The 13,335-nt window shown below is 44.2% G+C and overlaps 1 protein-coding gene across 4 annotated transcripts in view; it reads left to right on the top strand.

Annotated features, from left to right (window-relative positions):
• The window catches only part of Raskol (Ras GTPase-activating protein raskol), a 145,286-nt gene that overhangs the window by 119,745 nt on the left and 12,206 nt on the right, over positions 1 to 13,335 (top strand). The window lies entirely within an intron of this gene.

Here is a 13,335-nt window from a genome sequence, read left to right as displayed (position 1 = left end):
CTTTCCCTTAGGGGTAGCTGCCTTTTGTTCCATTCAACCGGTGATGGAACAATGATACATTTTTCTTTCATTGTTCTTTTATCGCAACCATCAGTTGTACGTTCTCCGTTATATTTACCGATGGTGTATGATTTACGACGAGCGAGATTTGAAATTTCGGCTGTCTGAATATTCCTTTTGTCCACGCAATTGGTAATATTTAATAATTAGCTTAGATGCAGATTTAAAATTGAACGTGAGCGAATTCAATTGAGTATTTTCGTTGAATGCTACATTTTGATTATTTTTTTTAACGAAATTGGATTTAATCGCTGGGTCAGGAAATAACCACTCCAGCGTCTATTTTTGGCCCGAACAATTTCATTTATTTACGCGATGAGTCGCGAGGAATTTTCGCGTGGCAGGTAGAAAAGGCGTTAATTGGCGAAATATCGCGGAGTAATTATTTGATCCTGTCTGCTGTTCGTGTCCCGAAGAAGACCCTTGATATCTTGTCGTGGATCCTTATTGCGAGGAATATTTTCGGCGTATCTGTCAACGCCGCGTTAAACTACGTTAAACTTGCAGATTAAGCTTGAATCAGGGCTTGACGCTGACTATGGCTAACTAATTTCCGCGAAATTGCTCGTTCTCGATCTTGAGAGTACCACGGGCGCGAGATTTTCCTGATCATCGAGTTTGCGACTCTTGGAGTCTGTAAACCGTTTCACAGATTTCCTCGAGTAATTTTGCGTTGTTTGCATTTAAAGGTACATCAGAAGTTAAGCGTGATTAAATTAAGGTGAATAACGTCGCGCTGATTTCAGTGCTGTTTCGAACGTCGAATAAATTTATTTTCACCTAGGTGATTAACTTCTGTTAAACTGTTGTAAGATAAATGAACCGATTTGATTTTCAGTATTTAGAATTTGTACGGCAATCGATACGTAAAGTCGAGTTACAATAATTGTACAAATTTAATGTTATCTCTATCGATATCTTTTAACACCTTTTTGCTAGAATGCAAATATTTTGGGAATAATTGTTAAAAATTTTCAACCCCAGAAAGGAATTAGAGGAAAATGATAGCATATAATCAATTCAACAATCATTATAGGGCAAGTGAAAAATTTTGTTGAAGAAAAATGATTAAGTAATGATTATAATTTCAAGCGGAAATTTCAAAAGGTGTTTTTTAACACCTTCGATAGAAACAGCGTTAAGAAGATCACCAATGATATTAACCTGACGATTTATCTGAAAATTTCTCTTCACCATCATTAATCACGGAACTTTCTTCAACGAGAAAGAAAATCTAACCCAGGATCTTCTTATTTTCACAAAGTCGAGGGAAAAAATTGACGTACAGCGAATGAGAAACGATTTCGACGAGTAATCCTCTCACGTGCCTGAAAAGATAAGCCTGGAAAGGTAAATCGTGGCAGACGGGAGGATTCTTTTTGTCGCGGCTTACCATTCACTGTTTCCGGTTAGAACGACACACGGCGGTAGCCGATGGCCGCTCGTCGTTGTCACCCCTCGAGGAAGCATTTCGTTTTCGAGGCACGGGGGCCGAGTCCCGGGTTTTCCGATCACGTATCTTCGATCTCTCGAATCTTTGGGTAGATCGAGCCGTCGCGAGTTCGTGTATCGTCCCCGTTCCCTGCCTCTTTTAAGCATCACGTTCGTCGCGTTTCTCTCCCCCGTTCCGCGAACCGCGCGATGTCGGAAATGCTTCGTTCGATTGTCCGCTATAATTAGAATCGACGTGCTCGCTGTTGATTAATCGGTTCTCCGTTTACACCTTCCGCGCGGATGCCTTCGCATGCGAGATTTTTATATTTTCATAGTCTCAGAGAGAATAGACTGGGCCAGGGACGAGCAACCGTTTCTTCTTTTAAAAATGTTGCGCTGGCTGCGTGTAAGGAACTTACCATAATACACATTGGTAGCATTATTTCTTCCAGAATTTTTGCAATTTCGCGAGAAATGCAATGTATAATATACAGATTAGAAACTCAAGTAGGTAAGAGGAAGTTAGAAAATAACTCGAATCCTTAGGAAGATTAGCAGACAAGAAACTTAATTAGAACAAGCGATCGATATATCGAATTTACTCTTCCTCTCCATTTAAAAGGTTAATAATTCTTTTGGACACTCCCACAACTTTCGTACAGTCAATTAACCCTCGATTCTTCCTCCAAACTAAACTAAATCCACCAGCTTCTTCTTACCCTTCGTCCTCTAAATTCTACCCACCGCCTCCATCTACGTGGTGCACCGTTTAATCCCGCGAAGCGTCCCGTCTTCTCGCAATTTCATCCCCCGTTCCGGCCGCCCTCGTAGACGCTCTCTCTTTCCCGGCGTCTTTCACCTTCGCCCTTCGCTTCAATTCCGTTGCGTAAACTGACACGCGGGCTTTTAGCCGGCCAGAATGGATGCAAACGCCGTGAACGTGACGTGCCAACGGGGAATATCGACCGGGTGTCGTCTTGGCGCTCGGCCGCAGGTGTTCTCAAATCTCACGGCCTGGATCGGTTTTCTAGGACTCGCCTAGACAACGCCCCGGGTCCCAGGTGTCGAGCGATGCTGCGGTTGTTAAATAAACCATGCTCTGAGATTCGCGGATTCGTTGCTCGAATTGCTTCGTTGTTGGATCGCGCGGGTTCCTCGATGGATTATTAATTTCTCGCGTTCGTTCGGGAATTCTGATGATCCCTGCTTGCTTCCTTCGCAATTTGGAGTCGAATCAGTTGTTTGAGTCAGTGAGACGCCTTTTTTCATTTTGTGTCTAAATTTTTTCATGTATCGTGAATTTCTTGTGCAATGAAGTAGGATCGACGACTGATCGATGAGTAGATTTGATTTATGGATTATGGATGCTTAGTTCAGCCTCGTCAGGGACGATCTTTTATAGTGAGAAAGAAAATTATTGAATTTTTTTTTATTACGATTTATTCATTTTATATTGATAGGAATTTGAAAAAGGAAAGATATATAAAGAAAGCAATAAAAATGCACAAAAGACCGTAACGTCCACATATGTGACCAAAGGCGTCAAGAAGTTAAATAAAGTCACAGCTTCTATAAAAGTCAGCTCACGTACATATAACGAGAGAACAAGAGAACAGTACAGATGAAAGCAGCGTAAAAGTGTCTGCAGAAATATAAATGGCAACAGGCGTGCAGTCGTGGTGCTCAAAGATAATGGAAGATGTAACGCAAATCAACGTGCAATAGGACAAGGACTTCGTCTCGAAGTAGGCCACTGTGCTCTCAATCGAAAGGAGATAATATAGATTCATCTACGAACCAGAAACTTTCCTTAGAAACCTGGTAGAAGTCCTCGCGAAATGGACGAAAAAAAAAAAAGAAAAAGAAATGTAAAGATACTCGCGTGGAAATGTTCTAACATGGAACAGCTTGCGTCTGGACATTCTTCTCTAATGAAGATGGCCCGGATGAAAGTTGACGATCTCGACTACGATAGAGGATGAACCAGCGAAATCTTTCGATTCGAGCAGGTATCCAGGTCAAGTGGAACATCTATTCCGAGATGTGCCGCGCGAAGAAGCCAAGAGTTTCAGACGGTCTTATTTCAGCCACATCCGAATGATTACACCCTAAAAATTCCCTCGTAATTAGAAATCCCGTTCCGCGTTCGTCGCGCATTTTTCTCGTCTTCTCAAATTTTACTCGCACGATGTTTCTTCTCAATTCTATACGTCGTAATACATAACAATTAAATATTTAAAAACTATTATCTTTAGTAGATTAAATGACAAAATTTTGAAAAACGATAGAATACATTTCACACGTTAATCTACTATGATCGTGCCAATAACTATAATACGTACATGAGAAATTATTTCTATTTGAATGCAAATATTTTGGGAATAATTATTGAAAATCTTCAGCTCTCAGAAACAAAATTAGAGGGGGAAGAGATACCACACAATTAATTCAACGGTCATTATAGAAGTCGAAATTTTGTTGAGAAAAAACGATCAAATAGTGACAATAATTTTAAGCAAGAATTTCAGATAGTATCTCTCGATAACTTCGTTAGAAATAGCGTTAATGCAAGAACCGTGGTTGGTTATAAATTTCTAAAAATTTCGCACGGCGTTCAGCCGAAGTTCTCACGATAAAAACGTAAAATCGCGTCTTTCTTCGTCCATACACGGACATTAACTATTTAAGGAGGCAGACCGACAAGCTGCTGGTAGCTGCAGTTGTAAAACTTTCAACTAGTCCACCTGGTGCACTTTGATTACACTCGCGTATCACGTAGATCGATAACAGCGAGCCAGTGGAACGACGAGTCTCTTCCGGAATTCCCGTTGTCTTCTGTAAATTATGAACGTTGCTTCGTAACAGAAGGCATCACGGTCTCTTTGCTACTGATATTTCCCATTTCCAACTTTTTTTTTAAACAAAATAAACCGAGAATTATTGTATTTAATCTTTCGTGTAACAGTAAGATTTCATATCTGTAATTTCTTTATATCAGTTTCTACTGTTGCATTGTCGTAATACTAGTTGTTGTCAGCAATCTATTTATAGCGATTACATATCGCTGCTATTGTTTTAATAGTTCTTTTATCAGAATAAACGTCGTTTACAAATTTTATTCTTCGTGACTGCAGAATAAATTGCAATATAGGGAAATTAAAATCAATAAATGGAATAAATTGTTTAAATCGGATTGCAACAGGAGGAAATTATGCAGAGTTAATTATATCGAATAAAATCATTGTTCTTGTTATTCGATTTAATGTTACGAGGAAAATGAATTCCCGTGAAACGGCGGCACGTACGCGAGCAATTTCCTTCTTCGAACGGTTTTCCCTCTTTCGGGTGTCTCTTAATTCAAAGAACGTCACGCGGCGTATAAAAGGTAATATATGAGCTTTCTGTTACGCGCTGCACTCATAAACTCGTTCCGCGCTTTATATTCGAAGCAAAGCGAATTAAACATTTCACGCACGACGCGTCGTAAATTAATCGAAGGGCAACGCGAGCCTTCCATAAAAGTCGCGCCGGTGGGGATTTAATTTGAAACAAATTCGTTCCCCTCCAAATGGAAAACTATTAATTGCTGGTTACGAGAGCTCGCGATGATGCTTTGTAGCAGTAACCCAAGCGGTTTCCCTTAAGAAAACGGGAAAGGAGGTGAAAATATCCTCGACTTGCGATCGAACGGAAAACAACGACCGCGAGACGACCAAGATACGATCTCTCGATGCGAATTGAAGGGAATAGACGATTCGCGAATAATGTAACATATTTTCAATTTAATTACCAGGCGTTTACGAGAGTTATTAACAGGCGAGCAAAGAAAAACGAAAGAAGTACGATTCTTAATTACGAGCCTGCGGCGGGATGGTAATAAAGGTAGAGGGGGAAAAAGGGAACGTTCTCGTGGCTGTTTTACGAGCGTGTAGCAGTTTCGTGGACAAGCTATCGACGATCGGAACGATTAAGAAATTATAGTCGATAAAGATGAAATATATAGGCGAGCGTTTGCCCGCTTTTTTCCAGCCCGTTTTATATGGGCCTGTTATTTTATACGCGAGATATTTCGAGATCGCATCGAACGAGAATATACGTTTAAAGGATAGTTACATCTTTTTTCATCGAAACGAGGCGAATTTCTAAATTGTATCACCTTCCGTTCGAGCGTACGAAATCAATTCACGATTAAAATCCGACATTTTCTGTGACTAAGAAGAATTGATATTCAAGCCCAACAAAAACTGATTTGGAAAGTGAAATTACCTCGAGCGAAGATGAAATCGACTTTAAACTGTCGAAGAAACGAGATCGATTGCGTTCACGAAAAAATTAATGGCAGAGAAAATGATGCACGACCAACAACAAAACTCGTCCAGCGTGGAGGGTTAACAATCGCAGCACGAATTTATTTTATCCTCGTTACGTTACGTAATGAAAATATTTTCTGTTCCTCGCGCAAAATCGTCCGAGCGTAACGAAACGTACTCGCGCGAGGAGCGAGGCGAAGAGAAAAAAAGCGAAAAAAAAAAAATGGCAAGACGCCGTTATGATTGGCCGACGCAGCGAGGGTACGCAAAGTGGAAGGTACTTTTACTCTCGATCGCCACGAGTTAGCCGACACCCCTCGAGGGAACGAAGGAGAGAGAACCCTGGGACTGGTTCCCGAGCGATGCGTCGACCGACTTCACGGATCGATCCGATTAAACCGCGCATTGTTTACGAAATCGGCGAGCGCGGCGCGAAACGAACCGTGTCCGTGGCCGATCTCGCGAGCTGGTGTTACGCGCTCGCAAGAAATCGCTCGTCTCCGTGTCGATTTCGGTAAGAAATCTGCTGCAACCGTCGCGCTTAGTTTGCGAATTTGCGTTATTGAATTTCTTCGCCATCGCGGTTGTAACCGTGCGAGAAGCGTCGCGTCGGTTCCATTTTGTTCTTCGTTTCTCAAACGCGAGATTCTTTGGATCTAAACAAGAGCCATTATTGAATATGGTTATTCGCGTGGCTTGGTGAACTTTCTTTTCTGTACTTTCGCGTGAATGTTTTCATAATTTCAATTATTCTTAATCGACTTGAACCGCAGAGTAGCGAAAAATAATAGAAATGTTTTCATTGCAAAAGAGAGGCAAAGTGGATACCGATCTGGGCAACGATGATGGGAAATCCGAGGCGAGATTTCCGCATCTGCGAGGCGCAACGAATGCGTGACGTAGCGTCCCGCAGCTGGCTTCCGTCGCGAACAGAAGTGGATGGCTCGGTTTGAGAACCCCTCGAAGACGTTTTTGTCCTTCTTACCGGTGGATCTGGACGAGGGGCTGGGGAGGCCGAGGGCCGACCCGTTTCGCCTCACCTGAATGCCGGGGCAGGGTTTTTGGTCGCGGTGCACAAAGGTGCGCCCCAAGGATCCCTTGACTTCGGCTACCCGGATGAGCAACATCTGCGCCAGTCGCCGTCGAGATTTTGCCGCGAAATCTTGCCGCTCTACCAGCCTCCGCGTCGAATAGTACGTTTGTTGTTTCATCGAACGTTTTTCTTTTTTCCTTTCCAAAGCGGCATTTCTGCAAAATGATTCACGACTCGACGAATGACTTTCGAATCTCGTAATTGTCGCCGAGTATTTTTGTACGCGAGCGTTTGTTTTCGTTGGTGAACGCTCGACGGACGAATCGCAAGTTGTCGGCGGGTGGTTTGATAATCGATAAGAGGCGAGGGCGATCTCGCGAGGAGACAGTAATGGATTTCAAAGTGGTCGTTGATGACTTATTTCGAGTGGCTGAAAGGTGGCCTGAGTGGGTCTTTGTCGAGACTATTCCATCGGTGAAACGACTGTGTACTATTTAAAGAGCGATTTTCAATCGTCGAGACTCGTAACGCTACGAAATAACCAACCAGAAAATTCGTCGATTACTCGAAACTCGAGCAAGGGTACTCAAGTAACAAATAATATCCAATTGATTCGACGATAACTCGAAATGAAATCGTCACTAGTGAATGAAAAGAGGCGTTCAAGAGCGAACAGGAGCTCCACTGTTAACGAATACCACTAGACGGTCGTTTTGACAGTTTGCCAAACGACGTCTCGAATAATCTCTCGAAACGAGAACCAGCCGCGAGGACGCGAGGGTATTTCAGCGAGAAGGAGGAAACGAGCGCGTGTCCGGCCGCGCGGAAGCGGACTTGGCGCGCGCGCTCGTCGCGAGTAACGCAGGGGCGATAATTTATATCGGCGAATAAGAGAACTCGGTGGCGAAATAAAGGAACATCAAAGGCGAGAGTGGCAACTGCCTCGAGAGAGGGTCGACGGCCCCGCGATCGACGAAAAGCGACGACGAGCCACCGCTGCTGAAAATATCGCCTCCTCTCAGGGCCCGCGCGGTGAAACGAGGAACCACCGCCGATACGAACGGCCGTCGCCTGTGCGTGAACCTCGGCTGGAGATCGAGAGGCTGCGTCGAATAAGCAAAAGTGCTGTCTTTCGCCGATGAACCGTGGAAATTGTACGCGAAGCGATTGTGTGGTTCACTTTAATTGTTGCGCTGGCTCGCGGTGGTGCTCGCGGTGTTTCGTGGCTAGTAAGTCGAGAACATTTTTAGCCTGTTCACATTCTGTGGCTACGGATTATCAATTTTCGCTAGTGAATATTCGAGGCGAGAATTGCTCGTGACATCGCTCACTGTTACTGTGGATCAAGAGTTTTGGAGTTACCTTAATTAACGCACTCATTTGCAAAACTTGAAACTTAAAAGTTGCATTACTCGTTAATTTTCATTTTCAAGGCGTTGCTCAGAAGTTGGTGAAAAGAACAGAACAACTAAAGTCGCTATCGAATTGTTCCATTGAAATAATAACAAAATCAATGTTTGTGGAATACATTGGAGGTGCCTCTTCGAAGATCAACATCAAGATCGACGCGTGAACACCAGCAAACGATCTCAACGGCTGCGACGCAGCGCCATCGAGAACGAAAAAGGGGCCATCGACTGGTCGAGGCATAAATCGCGGCGGATCGTTTAAAGAGCCTGTCGATTTAAATCCCAAGGGCAAAGCGGGACGCTCGAGGAGGGCCGTGGCTCGAACCGTCGATCCCGTTTTCGGGGGCCGTCGAGAGAGATACCTGAGAGAGCCAGCCAGCCCCTGGAATCCCCGGCTCGTGCTTCCGCGTGTGAATAGAAATCCCCGGGAGGCCATTGTGTCTACGAAACGCACTAAACTCGAGCGATTCGCCTCGATGGCTGGTCGAGGGAAACCAGAGATGCAGCGACCGCCACGGTCCACTGTTCTCGCGTTGTTTGGGACCAGACGGCCGGAGATGGGATGAAAGATTTTCGGCCTATCTCGACTCTTAGTGTCTGCTTCGCGAATATACAGTGAGAGATAGTTCGAATGTACGCGAGTTATCTCTGAGAAGAAGCACCTCTTGGAAATCGTTCAGGTTCTTGCCGCGAGTTTAGCAGAAACCACTGCAAAACTGTAGCGTTGTAACCCAAACCGCGAAAAGTCGAGGAGTTTTACGGCATTTTTGAAATTGTGTTTCGCGAGAACTTTTGGAAATTGTTTCATTCGAGACCAAAGGTTCTCGCGTAGTTGTTTAAATATCGTTCGAAGGACTCGTTACTCGTGACAAAAATCGTGGGGTTAATAGAGAAGAGTTATACGATTCTTCTAACACTTATTTTATTCGTTTGCTTTCGGAAAATCTGCTCAAGACTGAGGCTAATAACGATCGTTGAGAGAGAAAATTGATGGACTTGGAAACGTGGATCGTACGATCGAAAGTTTGCAAATAGTGAGATGATGTTTGACGAACTCGTCGTTTGATTAATCGAAGTTGCACTTGTTCGAGGAATGATTTATGAAAATCGACGACGGCATTTAATGAACCTTTGATACACGAGGAAGTGCTGTGATTGTGTAACGGTTTCGAATGAAGCTACTTCATTCCGCGCGACGATATTATTCAAACAAGACTTTCTACAAGTACAAATTGAGTTTCTCAATCTTCTATAAACAACTAAACCACTAATCATAATTATTATTCAATTAAATAAATGTTATTCCAGTGTGAAAAGAAGATCAATTCGAAAGACACTCGACGCATTGACGTCGCTCGTCGAATCCAATACAATTAACGAACGCTGTTGTTCGCGGAAAAGCGTGTTGTTTAAGGCGGCGAACCGTTAATCGCACGGTCAACAATTCGCGATCGATTCCGCGGAGGAGAAAGGTTTCCCACCGGAGTCGTAGACGAAAGAGCTGGTCTCGTATCGCGACGTGCTTCCCAACGACGAAATCGGTGACGCAGTCCAGCGATTACGCTGCATCCTGACATTGGGCGGTCCTATCGGCGGTCGCACGTGCGTGATAACAGCCGGCACTCTCTGGGGCTGCGTGGCGCGCGTTCAGTGACAACGGAAGCGTCGCGAGCGCTCGATCGCAGCTCTTATTCGCCCGCTGAAACGATAAACCGCGTAGTTCGCGATCGCTGTTTCACGTCGAACGTTCGAACCGGCATAAAAGTTTCGAGCTCGCTGCAACTGACGTTGGCGCTCGAATAAAATCGCTCGAGAGTGGAAATTAGGGGATGAAACGCGCGTCGATCGAAATCAGAGACAAACCACTCGAAGAGACGTTACGAAAGTGGAGTTAGTGGTAGAATCGGTGTAATTGGAAAGAAGATTGGTGAATGGAAATATTCGCTGAAGAGTGATCGATTTCCACCGAGTCGCAGTTAAGAAGATCGCGGTGCAAATAAATCGAGACCAGGGGGAATAAAAATAACTACGTAAGAGGCGATACACCGCGAATTAATAAGCGTATCGACTGCAGACGGTGATTAATTTCGTTCGACGATATTAAACGGACGTTCGAGCGAAAACAAGACGCAGGATACAGCCGATGAGACGAGCGTCGAAAAGCAGCGACGGGGTCGGTGAAACCGACGCGCCACCGTCGCGAAACACCCAGTCACGGTGAAAACAGGCTGCGATCGAAAAGACCGCGCTCGACGAGGATTCGCGGCAGAGAGAAATCGTTCTCCCGACGAATGACGTTGCGGTAGACCGTCGTTATTGATAAGTGCGAACGGACGGAAGATTCGAGCGCATCGATCACCTTTCTCGGTAGATCGAACGCCACGCGATATTAACAGTGAGTCAGCACCGATAACTCGCGCGTAATTGCCGTGTTTATACAGGCCGATCTGTCGGGGGAATTGTCATCGATGAGATCCGACGTGTTCTTTCCCGCTCTCGTCACGAATCACACGCAACTGACTGAAATCGCAGGTACGAAGAGCCTCTACTAATTCGAGAAAAGAATAGATAAAATCGTGAGTGAAATCGATTTGGATAAATTGAGAAATTAGTTGCGATCGAACTTGTGAGGGAATTTGGAAGAAGTGCCATCGAATCTGAGAAAAGAATAGATAAAGCTGAATGAAATCGATTTGGATAAATTGAGAAATTAGTCGCGATCGAACTTGTGAGAGAATTTGGAAGAAGTGCCGTCGAACTGAATCGGGAGATGTGTCTTGGGTAGGACGGAAGTGAGAAATAGAGCTGGGGCGACGAACCGGTGGAATTCGTGGTGACGCCTGGTGCAGTTTCCCACGCGACACGGTTCGCATGACCAGGAGAAAAATGTGCGTGAAACCGATGGAGGAGAACGAGGAGGACAAAGTTGTCAGCATGATCGTCAACTACTTCACCGCGAGGGTAAATATGACTAGCCGGGGTTGGGGCGAATGGGGACTGGTGGCGCGAATAAACGAGGGTGAGGTTTGTTTTGTGCTTGTTCGGTGAAAGTCGGTGGGATTTATTCGCGAGGGAACGTTGGACAAATTGATGCGATCCTTTTCGTGATCTGAAGATATATACCTGTTTAGATTTATAATCTCACAAATATGCTTAGAAAATAATTAGTTGGAATACATACTCCACGATGGATGTTTCCAGTCATGAATTTCATTCGTGAAAGATTTTAGGTTAAATCAGGTTAGATTTTTAATTATTTCATTCGTTATAAAGTTAATTGCACATATTTTCAAGGTTTATTTGTACTTGGTCGATAAGAATCCACTAAAATAGCTGGTTAAAACGAGTAAGGTATTTCTAGTGCGTCTTTCGCCAGACATTTTTCAGCGGAATTGTTGGCAAATTGACGATCCACTGATCCGTTACATCCGGGAAAGCTCGCGTCGCGAGCCGCGTTTCCCGAAACGCGGCGGGAAGTTTGGAATCCTTCCGAGTTCCGTTGGCGCCCGGCCAGGTTCTCTTTATCCGATGACCCGAAAGAGGCACGAACCGCGTTCAAAAGTCGTGGAAAGTGGAACGGAGGATTTTACGTTCGAGAAGCCATCGGTTTCAGCGATCTCGTTGTTAAATCCCCGGCGAACAAAAGGAGAAGCTGTCCCGCCGCGTTCGGAGACGCGAAAGCACCTCCTTCCTTTCTTTTTCGCGGGTGAAAAGATTTTTAAGTACGCGCTGTAAAACGTCGCGTAATCATTTGGTATTTACCTGCTTCGAGTAAATCCCATTTCTCTCTCGAACTTTTACAAAACTTCTCGAGCCACTTTCAAATCAGAGGAACACGAAAAAGTATCTTATTCTTACACAGAGATGCGAGAAAATAATTATCGAATATTCTATAAATTCCTTGAGGATGAAAGAATAAAAATACACTTCTGGTCAAGACGAAACAAGTTCTCGTTGGAGCGTCACGCGGAATTAGGCCCTCGCCGATACACGAAATTAATTACAACATTCCTTTCTCCCCGTTCGAACTTTCTAACGAACCACGTTCGATCCCCCGTTTACATAATACACGTTTTCTTAATTCCAGCAGAAACATTAGTTCTACGCTCGGATCGTTTCCTTCCTCGACACGTCGCTCTAATCGTAACTCAGGGGGTGCGTTTCATCGAACAGCGGGTGCGAACGTTAAAAGTCCTTTCGACACGGGTCGCTAACGATTTTTGGGCTCTCGGATCGGTCCAGTTACATCGCTGGTCCGGACACACTGGTTAAAGCCTCGATCGAACGCCACGGAATTACCTTTCACTCGAGCAATGTCACGAAAGATTCTCGATATCGCTCGCGGGAGTCAGTCAGTCGATGATTTTCACTCGCGCCGCGGACAACTTTTGCCACGGTTGGCGGCCGTCGAGTCCTCCGTCGCTCCTGCGTGCTGACCACTCTTCAGCGTCGCGTTACTCGCGTTGTGAAACGGTGTTTGGTTCGGTGCGCTGAATTCCCATCGATTTGTGTCGTTTGTAAGTAAATGCAGGATTAACTGGGATCTGCTTACGTGTCTTTATGGAGCCAAGGAACGAACAGTAAGAGAGCTCGAGCTGTGTATTGGTTTTTCTTCTTTAGTGGTTCATTTGTAACTACTTATTATGTAGTTTGCTTTATAATGAAATATTTACATTGATTGTGTTAAGTGAAGGTTTTTTCTGAATATCGAGAAGTATTTCTTTTTAATACGCCAACTGTTGTTTCGAGTGATTAAAGCTTGGTGCATTTCGATGCCACTCGATTTAATTGCATAGGATTTGGAGAAATAAATCTCTTTCGATTCGAGAAGTAACGGAAAATATATTCTTTTTTTGTTTTGTAAGGCTGAGCTCGGTACTTTTCGTGGGAAACTGTTTGAAAAGAAGAGAAGAGTACTTTAATTAAACAAAGATACATTAGACACGAACGACTTTTTACTTCGACCGCAGAGAACGGGCATTTGATACGTCACGACCTAATAAAATTGCGTAATGCAACTTAAAGCACGATCATACGCGTAAAATGAACTACAAGTATGTAACAACAGGTAGAGGTTCGAAATAAATCA

Source organism: Xylocopa sonorina, chromosome 8 (assembly GCF_050948175.1).
Source record: "Xylocopa sonorina isolate GNS202 chromosome 8, iyXylSono1_principal, whole genome shotgun sequence".
NCBI lineage: Eukaryota > Metazoa > Arthropoda > Insecta > Hymenoptera > Apidae > Xylocopa > Xylocopa sonorina.
This window is presented reverse-complemented; position numbering and strand designations above follow the sequence as displayed.